The sequence below is a fragment of the Lissotriton vulgaris genome, chromosome 1_2 (assembly GCF_964263255.1).
Source record: "Lissotriton vulgaris chromosome 1_2, aLisVul1.2, whole genome shotgun sequence".
NCBI classification, from domain to species: Eukaryota; Metazoa; Chordata; class Amphibia; order Caudata; family Salamandridae; genus Lissotriton; species Lissotriton vulgaris.
The window spans coordinates 153961140-153977031 of record NC_141686.1 but is presented as its reverse complement, the minus strand read 5'-3'; positions in this window follow the sequence as shown (position 1 = coordinate 153977031).

Genomic DNA, 15892 nt, shown 5'->3' with positions numbered 1-15892 from the left:
CCCAGAGCTACCAGCTAACAGTTAAACGTGTTGACGCCACAACCCTATCGCAGTCCACTACTAGCAGGAGTACACCCCACATAGTCTATTAAGTATGTTCACAGCACCTGTAGCAGAGATAAACACTCGGAAGGGGCCCAGCCGACCCAGAGGAGAATCCACAAATTAGATTACCCCTGACCGTCCATTGAAGCGGCCTCCTCCGCGTCCTCACGTTGGCCCCTCGGGCTGTTGCGTTGTTCCTTGGCCCACTCCTTCAGAGATTTTTTCAGGTCCGCTGGGTCAGTGAAAAAGTGTGAGTGTCCCTGTTTGTTGATTCGGAGTCTTGCCGGGTACAACATGGTGTAGTCCAGCCCCAGATCTCTCATCTGTTTCTTATACGGGGCAAAGCGCTTCCTCTCCTCCTGCACTTTTGCCGTGAAGTCCGGATAGAGGGAGATGTTCATGCCCTCGAATTGCAGATTTCCTTTCTCCCTCGCCAGCCGGAGCGCCAAGTCTCGGTCCCTATAGTTCAAAAGTTTCGCAATGATCGGCCGCGGCGGGAGTCCAGGCTGCGGTCTCGGCCCCAGAGTGCGATGAGCCCTCTCGACGATGAACATAGGGGAGAAGACCTCCTCCCCCAACAGCGTCTGGAGCAGCTTCTCCACGAACAACTCCATTTTGCCAGTGTTGGTAGATTCCGCCACCCCAGTAATGCGGACGTTGGAGCGCCGTGAGGGCGCCTCCAAGTCCTCCGTCTTGTCCTGAATGACTTGGAGGAGGCGTCCGAATTGCTTGCGGTCTTTATCCCATTCCGTTTGGGCTTCCTCTGCTTCCGTTAGCCGCCGTTCCGCCATATCCAGTCGCTCAGCATGTTTATCCAGCCTCTCAGACATTCGGTCCATCCTGAAGGACAGAGCGTCAATTTTCGTGCCAATCGCTGCCATGCTGTCCTGCAAGCCCTTTTCCATGGCGACCAGCATTTCACGAATGTCCGCACACAGTGAACTGTCGGTTGCCGTAGGCCGCGACGTGGCATCTGGGGCCGGCCCCTCAGCACCTTTTGCTTTCCGCTGATCAAACGACAGTTTGGGTTGATTCTTATCGCCTTTCCCCATGGCGTTCCTAGTAGACATTCAGCAGGGCGCCTAACCGCCAGCAAAAGATCGCCAGCGAGTGTTAGTGGGGCGAAGCGGGGGCACTGTGGGAGCAAGCTCCGAAGGGCGAGATGTTGCGCAGCAAGAAATGCAGCCAAGATGGCGGCCAAACGCCCCGGAGAACGAGAAGGCCTAGGAGCCAGAGAGGCACGCCACCAAGCACTCTCTCAGGGCCAGGCCACACCAATGTCAAGCAGTTGGGCCCCCACACTCCAGCACAATTCCAATCCGCAGCTCCGCAATGGCCCTCAAGACACGTAGGGCGCAGGCAACGGCCGATGAAACTCTCCCCGAGGAGACGGCAGCCCGCCGGTGGCTTTCTGTAGCGTCCAATTGTACCCCAAAGCACCGGCACTCCTTCACCCACCAAGTGCACAAACGAGGGCCAGTCCACCACTGCTGCTCCCGGGGACACGGCATGAGAACCCACAGCAGGAACAGTTGCGCAGACACCAAATAGGCAGGCCGACACCACTCTAGCTCCGCTGGCCGCACGTAACGTGACGCAGCTCGGGCGGTTCCTCAGGATAGACCGCGGACCACGGCCTGGTCCGCCACTGCGCACTCCTCCAAACAGCGAAGCGAAACCACACCGGATTTCGACCGGGGAAAGGCCCCCCACCAGGCCGGGGGGTAACTGGAGAGTCCACCGCAGTGTTCAAGGCTGGCAAGGTGCCGAAAGTATAGTTTTGTCGAATATTAAAGGGGCTCAGGCAAGGAGCTCAGCGCTCACACGTCTTTCAGGGACGCCGGCAAGCTCCGCCCCCCTTCTAGTCCTGTTTTTACAGTGAATTAATAGATTGTGGGCCTTTTCAGTGCTGAGGGTATGGATGGGAAAACAGCCTTCCTCTGCCAGGGCATCTACTCAGGCTGATTCCAGGCATTTAATGAGTCTGTCTTTCAAGCCTAACAATTTATGACATTTCCTTGTACTTTATGAGACTGTTTCTTTGATTTGTATTTCTGTGGCATAATCTACCTATTTATTCAATATATCGAACTGGGCTAATCTTATTACCTTTTTACCTAATTCAGATAGTTTCTCTCTCAGAAACATCAGCTCAAAAATCAAAAGTTCCATTTAAAAGACATTGCAACTTAGAATCTGTTTTTGCAAAATTCATGCCATTCTTCAAAAAACATTCCCATTTTGAAACCCTTCTTTGTCATTAGTCCACAGGCAGGCGAGTCATTAGGAGGTGCCAGCCTAGCATGAGCAGGTCTTCTGGGTTTCGGAAATAATTTCCCCATCTTGTTCCTAACAGTAAACTCGAAGAGGTCAATTATTGGAACATCATCATCCTCAGAATCATTCTTTTTAGGTTAAACTCTCTATATCAGTATTATTTTGTACTTGTCATCAACCTTTCTCTAAACAACATTCCGCATTTTGGCTTACCCGGTCCCTATAGCTGTACCTTGACATGTCAAATGCTGTTCAGTCAGTTTCGGGTTCAGCCTGGTCAGTCCGGTGTGTCAGGGTATGGCTGATAGATCCTCCTCTGGTGCTGACTCTGGGAAACGCCACTGCTGTAACGAAACTTGAGGTGGCCTCCCTGCAAGGTAGTGGAGGGTCCCCCTCCGGGGTCAATCAGGGTCTATGCAGCCAGAGTGCTGTGCTGAGGGGCCCCCTGGAGCTTGGGCCCCCCTCACACTGCGGGGGCTGCAATGGCCTGTGTTACGCCCCTGGGAAACACAATCCACTCTGGAAGTGTACACTTCAGGACCTCAAACGGACTAAGGGCCAGATGTAGGTCGCCCACTACCGGTCGATAACGGCCGAAATTACCGAATTTGGGTTTTTGAGATGTAGGTTGCATTTTTTAAGGATTTGGTATTTTACCGAATCGGTAATTTAAGGATTCAGTAAAATACCGAATTCTTAACATACCAATTCGGTAAATTACTGAATCCAGGATGTACGGAGCGCTCAAGTTAGTGAATTCCTCAGTTAAGGATTCGTTATTTACCACCAACTAGAAGTTGGTGGTAAATAATGAAAACCTTTGAAAAAGCATTTTTTCTTTGCTTTTCCATCAGTGCCATGTTGCAGACATACATGCCCTTAGGGCATGTATGTCAGCATCATGTGCACCCATACCCAATTGAGGGTTGCAACAGGGTGTGAAGGTGACACCCTGCCACCCTTCAATGTTTCCCCCTTTTACCGAATCGGTTTTTACCGAATCGGTAATTGACATTCATTCCTATGGGCCACCAGGCCTATAGGAATGAAGGGCAATTCTCGAAGCGGTAAACACCGATTCGGTAATTACCAAAACTTACCAATTCGGTAATTTTTAACGAAAAATCACCTACATCCCATTTACCTGTTCCTAAACACCGAATCAGTATGATTCAGTATTTAAGAGTCGGTAAACTGGGATTACCAACATCTGGCCCTAAATTGGTTCCCTCAACCACAATACTTCAGCCCGACTAGACTGGCCATAGTGAACAACAGCAATGTCTCCATTTGTAAAAGAATACTTTTCTTCCTAAAGAAAGTAAATGTGCACAAGTCCAAGGTTCAGGGTACAATCACGGATATTTATTTGTAAGCTGAGAGTCATGAATCGACCGGTTCTCAAATAACTCTGCCTTTTGTAGATAGTCTCCGGTCAATTATACATTCTTGATTACATAAGTTAATATTACACAAGCTGACTCATCACCAAATACAGACAGTGCTTGCAAGGTTCAGTCTTATCAGCAAAAACATGCTCAATCCGAAACTTCATTAAAAATGTTTGCCTGAAAGTGCACATAAGTCGCACACAGATAACAGAAGAACAAGAAATAAAGTTTTCCTAGAAACTCGAGGACAAGCAAGGGTGTATGTTAGCAATCCACAATTTGACAGCTCATAAGATGGAGATCTTTATAAAAATGAGTTCCAATGTATCTACATTCTAATATATGCATTTGCGAATGCAGTGCTCTTTTTCATTTTGCACTCTCTATAACTTATAGCAGATATTTCACCTCTGGGAACATCTTTTGTTAAATAATTTTATATTATAGACACTATCCGTTCCCAGCCAATCTTACTGTGGCAACGTATATGGTCCAAACCCGAGTGCCACTTAACACGATCCCTGATCACGGACTGTTTAGCTTTAACTAATTGGCATAAGATCCCATGGTTGGTCTATGTACGGAACTTTTTTAATGACCTTGGCTACAAGTCCTATTTTGACGACCCTCCCAGTATCGAAGATATCTCCTAAAAACAGTTAAAGTCGATGTGCTTGGCTCACCTGAGAGAGCTGCGAAACCTGTTTCGAGGGGGATACATTTGAAAATCTTACATAGGAGGCGGAGGGTGTGGAAGCAGGAGGCCAAGACTGAGTTGATCCGGTGGTCCATTTTTAGCTCGTAGTCCAGGATGATTCCCAGGTTGCGTGCATGGTCTGTGGTGATGGGCGGGTTTCCGAGGGCGAGGGGCCACCAGGTGTTGTTCCAGGTATCAGGGTTTGGGCCTATGATGAGTACTTCTGTCTTGTTGGTGTTTAGTTGTAGGCAGCTGTTCTTCATCCATTTGGTGATGGCTTCCATGCCTTCTCGAAAATTGAGTCTGGGGGAGTTGGATTCCTTGGATAGGGAGAGGATGAGTTGGGTGTCGTCTGATATGACACAATTTTGAGTCCGTAGGTTCTGACGATGGGGGCGAGCGGAGCCATGAAGACGTTGAAGAGCATCTGGCTGTGGGAGGAGCCCTGGGGGACTCCGTAGGTAGTTGGTGTGGGGTCCTTGAAGAAGGGGGGGGGAGTCTGACCTGCTGCGTTCTGCCGGAACGGAAGGAGCTGATCAAGTTGAAGGCCTTGTCCTGCATCCCTGCGTCATGAAGTCTGCGTATCAGGGTGACGTACAAGACTGTATCAAATGCCGCTGAGCGGTCGCTCCTCCCTCTGCTCCCTGCTGATAGAAGTGGTATTGTAGCGCTTCTGCCAGACTAATCATTGCCTTTATTTGAATTGCGCACTGCTCGCTCTGCTCACTGTAATTAATTATTGTGCCTAATGATATAGACATCGTAGCGCTATACTGATAGACTGCTCTGCATTAATTGTACAACTGTGCACTGCTCGCTTTGCCTGCTTCAACTATTTGTGCCTTATTGTACCGGCCTCACTGCCCATTTAATAGCGATTCCAGGTTGTGCCCCAATCTCGTCCTGTTTCGCTTTTGGGCTTGCTGCCATTTTGTTGTTTGTTGTTGGTCCTCCCAGCCCGGCTCTCCACCCCGCTCCCGCCTCCCAGCTGCTCCTCCCTCGCCCCTCCCCCCTCCACTATCCACATATGACAGATGCTTTTGCGTCCAGCGTTCACGCGCTGCGGTCGCGCCCCATGCGCGCCGAAGGTGCGCCAAAAGTAAGCCCGTCTACGCCTGTCCGCGCCTGGACCGCGCTCAGCGCCAGACCCCTGGTCCCCGCAAAATCCACTCCACCCGCATAACGTACAATGCCACAACCCTCTTAGCCCTTAACCCCGGCCGACCACCAGGACCCACACCAAATCCACTAACTCCAAACAGAGCTCCAACACTAACCACCTGAAATGCATCCTGCTCAAAACCGGCTCGGTCCACAGACACGCCATCGACCTTTGGAACCTACTCGACACTACATCGCCGGACGTCGCCTTCCTTACAGAAACCTGGATGAACGCCTCATCAGCGCCCGACATCGCCATAGCCATCCCGGACGGCTACAAGATCATCCGAAAGGACAGCACCAACCAAACAGGAGGAGGCATCGACATCGTCCATAAGAACACCATCCGCATCACAACCAGTTCAGACGATGACCTCGCTACCGCCGAACACCTTCACTTACAGATCCACACCGACCCCAAGACCACACTCAGAGGCACCCTCATCTACAGGCCACCTGGACCCCGCACACAATTCAGCGAAGACATCACTGACTTCATCAGCCCCCACGCCCTCCCCTCCGAGAACTACATTGTACTGGGAGACCTCAACTTCCACCTGGAAAAGAAAAACGACAGCAACACCACCACCCTTCTGGACAACCTGGCCAACCTCGGACTTGAACAACTTGTTGATACCCCAACCTCCAGCAAGCACATCTCCTTCAACCACACCACAGCTCTCCATTGGACGGACCACAGCTGCGTTCACTTCAACTACAAAAAAACCTTGACCCACAACCTCCCACAACCAATTCCCCGAAGAAACTCGACAAAATTACCACCGACCAGCTCTTCACATCGCTTCACGAAAACCCTCCTGCCAAGTCATCGGACCCAAACCAAGCAGCCACCAACCTCACACAATGGATCACCCACAGCGCCAACAAACTAGCACCCTTGAAAAACCATCAAATCATGAAAGGTAGCAAAAAAGCCCCTTGGTTCAACGATGACCTTAAGAAATCCAAGAAGTTCTGTCGCACCCTTGAGAAAGCCTGGCGAAAAAACCCAACCACTGACAACCTGACCACCTTCAAGAACGCCACCCGCAAACACCATCAACTGATCCGATCTACCAAGAAATCAGCATTCAAGGATCGACTTGACAACAACGTCCACAACAGCAAGGAACTATTCAACATCGTCAAAGAATTTACCAATCCCACCGCCGGCACCAACGAAATCACTCCCTCCCAAGACCTCTGCAACTCCCTAGCCTCATTCTTCCACAACAAAATCGCCGACATACATAACAGCTTTGAAAACCAGTCCGAAGACAAGTCCACTCCACCCACCTCCGAACCAAAACCCCCCTCTAACAACCTTTGCGCCTGGAACCCAATCACCACTGAAGACACCATCCGCCTGATGAACTCCATCCACTCAGGATCGCCAACCGACCCATGTCCCCACCACATTTTCAACAAAGCAGACTCCATCATCGCTCCCCATCTCCTAGACGTCATCAACTGCTCCCTCAACTCCGCTACCTTCCTGGAAAGCTGGAAACATGCCCAACTCAGCGCCCTTCTGAAGAAACCCACAGCAGACCCCACTGAACTGAAGAACTACGGGCCCGATTCACAGAATGAACTTAAGACTCAATTCTAAACTTACTACTATTTTGGTATTCACAGAATGCACTTACTACTTTTGGCATTCACAGAATGAACTTACTACTTTTGGTATTCACAGAATTTAGGATTTTGTCTTAAGTCTGTCTTAAGTTTGTCTTAAGACAAACTTAAGACAAAATCCTAACTTCTGTGAATACCAAAAGGAGTAAGTTCCTTCTATGAATGCCAAAAGTAGTAAGTGCATTCTGTGAATACCAAAATAGTAGTAAGTTTAGGATTGATTCTTAAGTTCATTCTGTGAATCGGGCCCTACCGCCCCATCTCGCTCCTCCCATTCCCTACCAAAGTCATTGAGAAAGCCGTCAACAGTCAGCTCGCCGCCTTCCTCGAATCCAACAAATCCCTCAACCCCTCACAGTCCGGCTTCTGAGCCAAATACAGCACTGAGACCGCCCTCATCGCAGCAACAGACGACATTCGAACACTACTGTACAACGGAGAAACAGTTGCCCTCATCCTACTTGACCTCTCCGCAGCCTTCGACACAGTCTGTCATAGCACCCTCATACAACGCCTCAGCAACATCGGAATACAAGGAAAAGCATTGGACTGGATCATCTCGTTCCTCGCCGGAAGTACCCAGAGAGTCCGCCTCACCCCTTTTAGATCAGAGGCCACCGAAGTCACCTGCGGCGTACCACACGGATCAACACTCAGTCCCACCCTCTTCAACGTATACATGAGTCCCCTCGCATCTATCGCGCGCCAGCACAACCTCAACATCATCTCCTACGCAGACGACACCCAGCTGATCCTCTCCCTCACCAAAGACCCAAACACCGCCAAAACCAACTTACACGAAGGAATGAAAGATGCAGCCGAGTGGATGAAGAACAGCCGTTGAAAACTGAACTCGGACAAAACGGAAGTCCTCATCTTAGGCTCATCCCCCTCTGCTTGGGACGACTCATGGTGGCCACCGGCCCTGGGAACCGCACCCATACCTACGGACCACGTGCGCAACCTAGGCTATCCTAGACTCCTCCCTCTCGATGACCAGACAAGTCAACGCCGTCTCTTCATCATGCTTCAACATCCTACGCATGCTCAAAAAAATCTTCTGTTGGATCCCCGCCGAAACAAGAAAAACGGTCACCCACACACTGGTCACAAGCCGACTGGATTACGGAAACACCCTCTACGCAGGAACCACAGCCAAACTACAGAAAAAACTCCAACGCATCCAAAACGCCTCAGCCAGACTCATACTAGACATCCCCCGCCAAGCTCACATTTCCGGTCACCTGAAAGACCTCCACTGGCTCCCCGTCAACAAGAGAATAACGTTCGGACTCCTCACCCATGCACACAAAGCCCTCTACGACCTAGGACCCGAATGCCTCAACACGCGCCTGTCCTTTTACACCCCCACCCGCCAACTACGATCGTCCAATCAAGCCCTCGCCGCAATTCCGCGCATCCATAGATCCACCATGGGGGGAAGATCCTTCTCCTACTTAGTGGCCAAAACCTGGAACTCTCTCCCCACCCACCTCCGCCTTACACAGAACCACCTCTCCTTCAGAAAACAACTAAAAACTTGGATATTCGATAAGTAAAGTACCCCCCCTCCCTCAAGCACCTTGAGACCCCCTGGGTGAGTAGTGCACTATACAAAGGTTAAACTTGAACTTGAACTTGAATGTTTCTCCTTTGTCCATTAGGGTGCGGATATCATATGTTGTGGCGAGGAGGGTGGTTCCCGTACTGTGCTTTTTCCTGAAGCCGGATTGGGAGGAGTCAAGGATGTTGTGCTCTTCGATAAAAGTGTTGAGTTGGTTGTTGTTATCAATGAATTTCACCAGAAACGGGAGCAGGGAGATGAGTTTTTAGTTTTTGAGGTCGGTGGGGTCCACCGAGGGTTTCTTCAGGAGGAGGTTGACGTCAGCGTGTTTCCAGTCGTCGGCGAACGAGGCGGCCGCCAGGGAGTTGTTGATGGTGTGGCAGAGCATGAGTGCGATGGTGTTGGCGGCTCTGTTGAAGATGTGGGGGGGGGCAGGGGTCCGCGGGGGTCCTGGAGTGGATTGACTTCATTGTCTTCATTGTGTCTTCGATGGTTAGGGCTGTCCAGCTGTCAATCGTTGGCTTCAGGGTATCGGAGGTGGTTGGTGGGGGTTCCATGTGTGGGCTGTCTTTGTCAAAGTTGTTGTAGATGCTTTTGATTTTGTCCTGAAAGAAGGTGCTGAGTTTGTCACAGAGGTCTTGAGCGGAAGGGATGTTGGTCGATTCGCTGGTGGGCTTGGCAAACTCCTTGATGATGTTGAAGAGTTCTTTGCAGTTGTGTGCGTGGGCGGAGATTCTGGAGATGTCGGAACTCAGCACCAGGCAGAATAGATGAAGTGCTCACACAGGATCCTTGGGATGCCACACGGAAGAGACCCGGAGAGCAGGGAGGGGCCAAGAAGGGGGTCAAAGGCAAGCGGGATGGCACTTGCAGCCCGGGCTGGTCCTGACAGACACCCACTGAATCGGTAGCAAGTTGAAGCCTAACACCGCAGAAAACAATGGCCCAGCTGGCTGGGCCCCTCCCCAGAAATTCACCTGCCTGAAGGCAGACAATGAACAAGAATGGACTGAAAGGACTATAATTGCAAAATAATATATGTGTCAACGGAATGTTATGCACGAGCCAGAAATTGGTAATGTTTATAAATGTTATGTTATAATAAACTGCAACCTTTTAAGGCACCAAGCATGTGGTCACTGGCGTATGTTAGAGGTTAAGAGTGATGCAGTTGGAAAGAAAGATTGGAAGGTGGGGGAGGTGACTCGCTGCCTGGGAGTTTTGATTGGGCAGACATTGCGTGCCTCTACAAAAAAAGTGCTTCCCTCCACGCAGCTGTGATCATTTTGTTTATTTATCAAGTTGTCAGAGCTTGAATTTTCAGGGGTTTTCAATAATCATGGCTAGAATCCTGATCTGTTTATTATGAAATCTTATGATTATGGTTTCCTGTTTTCAGTTTCTATTTTTGGTAAATTTGTTTTCAATATCTTAAAAAACGGTGGTTATCAGTGGTTACACATTTTCGTGTCATTGAAAACAACAGAAACAATATTTTTCTGGTGTTTATGGAATGTTTTGTGTTTATTATTTGTCTGGCACTCCATTTATTCTTTTATCTGGTGTTATGTTATTCTGTCGCAGTTTTTTCTTTCTCCAATAAAGCGCCGGGACACTCTTTTTGAGTAGCCGAGCGCTATACAAAAGAATAAATAACATAACATAACATAACATTATTTCTTTCTATTTCTGCACTGAAGGTGCATTTGTATAGACAGTGTGTCTACAGGGTATATGAGGTCCAAAAATATTTTTACAAATCAAGCTTATTGTAGTGTTTTTCAGTGTTTATATGTTTATAGTGGTGATGGTAATTTTCCTTTTGGTGGGGTTTTATCAGTTATTGTTGGTTTAAACCTAAAACAGGATAGCCTATTAGGATAAAGGCACTAGGCCTCATGTATTTATTGTGAAAAGCATATGTTAAAGTCGGTAGGCATATAATCCTGGATTGCATTATTCCGCAATAAAGCCTACAAATAGGTGTTTTGCTGCATTGAATCTCATATATTACCTTAGTAAGCAAGGGTTCTGGTGTTAGATATCCCCTCTGAAAAACAACCAGTGTAGAAGATTTGCATTGTGAGAGTTCTTGCTAAGCCCTTTTGGAGAGATAGTGTTTTTCTTCGCCAACTTTTATTTTATATACGTTTGCGATTTTCTGACTGCATGCCTGATGATTGCCTTGTGGGAAAGCTAACACTCAGGACAGTAGTCCTGAGTTGATTACGTTGACAAGCCACTGATAAAAGCTATATGCGTGCTTGGTGTGCAGGAAAATGCTCTGCCCAATGCCATAGGCATTATTTTGAAAATGTATTGCAAAGGCAGTAGGCCTGGTTTAATAAATTTTTTTAAAAAGCATACGGTCAAGCCAATATGCTTTTAAGAGTGGATTGTTATCACTGTATGTTACAGGCCGTCAAAAGGTATTTGGTAACATCTCACAGATTATCAAGTAGACAAGGGTTATGGTGTTGGTCACCGAATCAGAAAACCCTGGGAGCAAAATTTCACTGTGATGATTCTTGTTAGGCCCTATTGAGAGGGTCCGTAAATTGGTTTACATTGCTTATATTGTTTTTCCAACTGTAATTTTTGACGTATTTGTAATTTTATAAATGTTTGCCTGAGGGTTGGCAGCTTCAGTGCATTTCTGTAGTCTTGTATTTTATATAGTTTCAAGTTATTAGTAAAGGGTAGATGCCTTATCAGTTCACTAGGAAAGGATATGTCGGATTCCTTAGGTGAATCTGTTTAAAATGAAAATTTATGACAAAGTCAGTAGGCCTTATTTACTTATTGTGAAAATGATGCCCTAAAGGAAAACAGCTTTTAATAGTGGATCGTTATTACACTATGCTAAATTCCGTAAGTGGGCATTTTTTTACTTTGAAACTCACAGATTACTATAGTTTGCTTTGTGGGACAAGGTATACCAAGACACCACAGTGCTGAAAAACGTATCCGAGATGGGCACCATTTCAAACTAAGATGGGATGTCACTGTTTCACACAGAGTTTGGGGTCCCGGGCTTGAAATGCAGCGTTTCCAAACATGAAATAAAACTCTGGATCCATTTGAAGTGGGCCAACAACTTGAAATGGGGTGGCATGGTTTGGGTTACCACATATCACATAAGTGTTTTGTAAGCAAGGAATGCCTAGATAAAGAACATTTAAATATTTTTTAGGGATGGCATTGAAGATTTGATGGTAAAAAATGAAACTGTCTTGAATCTGCTACGATCTCCTAAGGAACACTGTGGTTACATTCGAAGTAAAAGTGATTCATGTATTCATTTACTGGGGGAGGGGAGGTGGGGGTGGATTTTGCGCTGTGTGTAACATTGCAGCCACAATCCACCCCTTTCAACCCTACCATTTAGGGTCAGCTGGGATCATTTTGTGGGGTACTATGACAGGTTGTTCTGCCCTGATCCCTTCAAATTGTGTTGTTTGTTGGAGTTGGTGTTGTTTGCAGATAGGGTTAATGTTTCCTTGAAAAACCTTGTTTTATTTTGCCTTCTGTCAATTCTGGGAAGTTGAGCAGGTTCTTCTTGTTTGGGTGTTTTACCTCCATGTTTCTCCCATCGGAATGTAGCTTGTGGGATATTTAGAAGCCTGCTCAAATGTAGCTGGAAGAACATGCTTTCAAGGGGGACCTTTGGCAAGATAACAAAGAGACTTCTGAAGTACTAAGGAGGGGAGGCCATAGTGCATGCCATTTACTCTCTCAACCATAAAGAGCAGAGGCTGAACTAGGGACTTTTCTTCACCTACCCTCACTTACTTTGCAGTTGTGCCATATTGGGTTGTTAGATGAGGGTGGTGAAATCCTATTCAAGCGATAGCCACAATCCTGGTCAGGGTGAACAGCATAAAGTCACTAAATTAACCTGTGTTAAACCCTCTGGTAGTCTGGCACAAAAGCAGTCAGGCTTAACTGAGAGGCAATGTGTAACCTATTCATGCAGCACAAAAGTAGCAACAAAGTGAAAACACAACATAAGAAAAATCCCACACAAATTTAGAAAATATTTGGTACCAAAATGACAAAAATCAAATCAGGTAGAAATTTCTAAAGTTTAAAGTGAAAAAAAAGGACCTAAAAGAGCACATCGCCAACCGCGGACATCTAGTCGAGTGAGACTGTGGGTAAAGTAAAAAGTTATGGCAAACCACAATGGAATGAATGTTAGATACATGAAGTGGATTGAGCCTGGTCTCTGTTTACCTTCAGACTTAATAGAAATCTGAAAGAAAAATATCTGAGACAGTAGAAGCAAGCCAACTGGCGGTGTCCACGGAGGAGGCATCATCATCGGGGAGCCTCTGGACAAAGTCACAGTGAAGATTTCTATTTTCTGACTTAGTCTCTTTTATGGAAGAATAAAATCACCAGCAGTACAAAGCTGTAGTCTAAAACCGACGAAGACTTCCAAGCCTGGATACCCCTCTGTGAAGAGCCACTGAACAAGATTAGCTGCTGTGGAGAACAAAGCAAAGGGAGCTGCCAAGAAGTCAGGCTGACAGGTGATGCAAGAAGGTAAGTCCTGGTCTCCCCTCTGATGACTTTTTGGCAGAACATTTCTAATGTCCCAAGTTTGTGATTCTCGCTATCTGTGCACCTTAAGCACCACCTGCAAGGGTCCAGGACTGGGGGGGGCACCACTTGGAGGGTCAAGATTTACTCAGTCTGGGTCTAGGTGCCCGTTCAAGATGGTTGCATGCTTTTCTATCTCCAAGGCTGTTATCAGGAGGCCAGCCAACCAGCCCTTGGTGTCAATCTGTAAATCTTGGATTCTAGCAGAAAGTAGGTCTCCAGCAGCAAGACAGTCCTCTGAGGCCACAGGGTAGACTTTAGGCAGTAGAGCAGTCCTCTTGGTGCAGCAGGAAACAGCAGGCCACAGGCAGTAGGCAGCATTGCCCAGTCTGTCTGCAGACACAGTTGCCTAGTGTGAAGCTTTTGTGTGGTGAGGCAGTGTCTTTAAAGTGCAATTATTGTGCTGTGTGTAGCTCCGCCTTCCTAAACTGCCAACACCCATTCTCTCTATTGTGTGGCTTTCTGGTAGGAACACACAAAGGTCAACTGCCAACTACACCTAGTCATGTTACCCAAGAAGCAGGTTGCAGGCACCAATTGATTAGGACAAGAAAATTGCAACTTTCTAAAAGTGGAATTTCCAGAATTGTGACTTAAAATTTCACTTTACCATTAAAGAGGATTTAGAATTGCAATTTCTTAGACACCAAACATGCTATTTCTACCTGCTCCTAAACATAATTTAGCACTTCTTAATGTAATGAAGTAACTCAATCTTATTCTATGTAAGAGGTAAGCCTCAAATTATTGAAAAACAAACTAGTGAGTTTTTCACTACCAGGACATGTAAAACTTTCAATTACATGTCCACTTTTTAAATACAATGTACACAGCCTTTTAAGATCTACTCTAGGGTTGACTTATTTGTATTTTAAAGGGATTTTCAGGCTTGGCTGAAACTCTTTTTTGCTAAGTCGAATTTGTAGTTTAAAACTGCATGCAGGCTGCAAATGACAGACCTGCGATATGTTTTAGAGACTACTTAAGTGGGTGGTGCGATTAGCGCTGCAGGCCCAGAAGTACCATTTAATTTACCAGCCCTAGTTACATGTTATACCACTGTGCTAGGGGCGCTTAAAAGTAAATTATACACATACTTACATGTATAAGCCAATTTTGCCATGTTTTGGGGACTAAGCACTAGCACTTTAGCACTGGTCAGCAGTGATAAACTGCACAGAATCCTCAGGCCAACAAAACGAGTTCAGCAAAATAGGAGGAGAGAAGGTAACAAGTTTGGAGGTATCCCTGCAGAGGGGGTCAAGTCCAATAATGATGTAGATTTGAACAGAAAACTAAAGAATGTACAGCCAGTCAGCAGGACTTTCCCATTCCGTTTCATGCAGAGGTTTTTTCTGCCCGGGGGAACTCATGATGGGGATCTCTCTTTCCACCATGGGGGGTTTCTCTTTTGGGTGCACACAATGTTTGCTTTAATGGCTACATATCTAGGAAGTCAGGGTGGGAGGGTGACATCTGGCCCACGATTCCACAGTGGGTTCATCCTCCACGACAGGGTATTGTTTTGTTTTAGACTGACATCTATTATGATTTACAAACAAAACTTACTTTACATTCTTTAGGAAATATATTTCAGAGAACCAACAGCCAGGAGGGTCTCAGGAGTATTTGTGTTAAATCCATATTTAGTGCTGTGATGAAAAATAAGGTAGCTGTCAGAACCCCTTTCAGAGGCCATTGGGCAAGCAAGAGCCACTGGGCCCAACCTTGGGGGATAAGATCTTTTACTCCCGATGTCCCGGGGACTGACCTACTATGGGTCCTGGTCAAAATCAACAGGGATATACCCAAATTACCCTCTTATACCTAAGTATGGGACGTAGTTTCTACATTAAAAAATGGTATAAAGGAAAAAATACAGAACAATTTATGAGTAGAGCACATTTAATTACCCTCTCCACAATTCTTATTATTCTTGAGGAATATATCAAAACTTTTTTGTAACGCACAAGCACAGTGGCACCTAATCAATGAAGTAAACACAAAAATGACATGTATCACAACATTGTGTACAAGGACAGGAACAAAAAAATATATATACCATAACACAGTAACCCTACAAAAATGATTTTTACTAGTATACCCCTTACAATTCTGGGCAAACCACTAAGAGTTAGTCAAGGTGACACACCTAAGGCTAGCAGACTAGTTGACCTAGTTCTAGAGCGAGACCCTAAAATTAGGCAGATTATTGTTATTTCAACAACTCCTCCTTAGAAGTGTTGACGTGACCACGTTTCAGCCTTTTCTTCTTAGGCCTCCTCAGTACAGGGGTTATACAGTACTAAACAAAACACAAAAAGACAACATTACTCCAACCTACTAGTATGCGGAGAGCAAGCTGGCTGATAATCGTGACTGCCCTTATCAACAACATGTGACCAAACACCAGTGCTACCAAACTAAAACACCTGCACTAAATACCGCTTCATAATGTGTGTCTGTTAAATATTACCAGTGCAAAACAATCATAATAAAATAGAATAAATCAGA